The 903-nt window shown below is 69.7% G+C and overlaps 1 protein-coding gene across 1 annotated transcript in view; it reads right to left on the bottom strand.

The window, feature by feature from the left end:
* Nucleotides 1–903, bottom strand: part of HDAC4 (histone deacetylase 4) — a 278,417-nt gene that overhangs the window by 146,847 nt on the left and 130,667 nt on the right.

Below are 903 nucleotides of genomic sequence, written 5' to 3'. Positions count from 1 at the left end.
GCAGTGCATCCGTGCCTGCGGGGAGACACCAAGGGCAGAGTGGGTCTGTCGTGTCCCCACAGGTCCTGGCTCAGGCACAGAGCTGGACAACACCGACTGAGCAAGGGACAGGGCGGGACGGGCAGGACAAGGGCAGGTGTGCAGGGGGCAGGTGTGCGGGAGGGCAGGTGTGCGGGAGGGCAGGCGAGTAGGGGGGCGGGTACAGGACAGCATGAGTGCAGGGGGGCAGGTGTGTGGGAGAGCGTGAGTGCAGGGGAGGTGTGCGGGAGGGCAGGTGTGCAGGGGGCAGGTGTGTGGGAGAGCGTGAGTGCAGGGGAGGTGTGCGGGAGGGCAGGTGTGCAGGGGGCAGGTGTGTGGGAGAGCGTGAGTGCAGGGGAGGTGTGCGGGAGGGCAGGTGTGCAGGGGGCAGGTGTGTGGGAGAGCGTGAGTGCAGGGGAGGTGTGCGGGAGGGCAGGTGTGCAGGGGGCAGGTGTGTGGGAGAGCGTGAGTGCAGGGGAGGTGTGCGGGAGGGCAGGTGTGCAGGGGGCAGGTGTGTGGGAGAGCGTGAGTGCAGGGGAGGTGTGCGGGAGGGCAGGTGTGCAGGGGGCAGGTGTGTGGGAGAGCGTGAGTGCAGGGGAGGTGTGCGGGAGGGCAGGTGTGCAGGGGGCAGGTGTGTGGGAGAGCGTGAGTGCAGGGGAGGTGTGCGGGAGGGCAGGTATGCAGGGGGGCAGGTGTGCAGGGGGGCAGGTGTGCGGGAGGGCAGGTGTGCGGGAGGGCAGGTGTGCAGGTGTGTGGGAGAGTGTGAGTGCAGGGGAGCAGGTGTGCGGGAGGGCAGGTGTGCAGGGGGGCAGGTGTGCAGGTGTGTGGGAGAGCGTGAGTGCAGGGGAGCAGGTGTGCGGGAGGGCAGGTGTGCAGGGGGGCAGG

The sequence above is a fragment of the Crocuta crocuta genome, unplaced genomic scaffold (assembly GCF_008692635.1).
Source record: "Crocuta crocuta isolate KB4526 unplaced genomic scaffold, BGI_CrCroc_1.0 scaffold290, whole genome shotgun sequence".
Lineage (NCBI taxonomy): Eukaryota > Metazoa > Chordata > Mammalia > Carnivora > Hyaenidae > Crocuta > Crocuta crocuta.
Note: the sequence above shows the minus strand (reverse complement) of the source record. Positions and strands in the feature narration are given on the sequence as shown.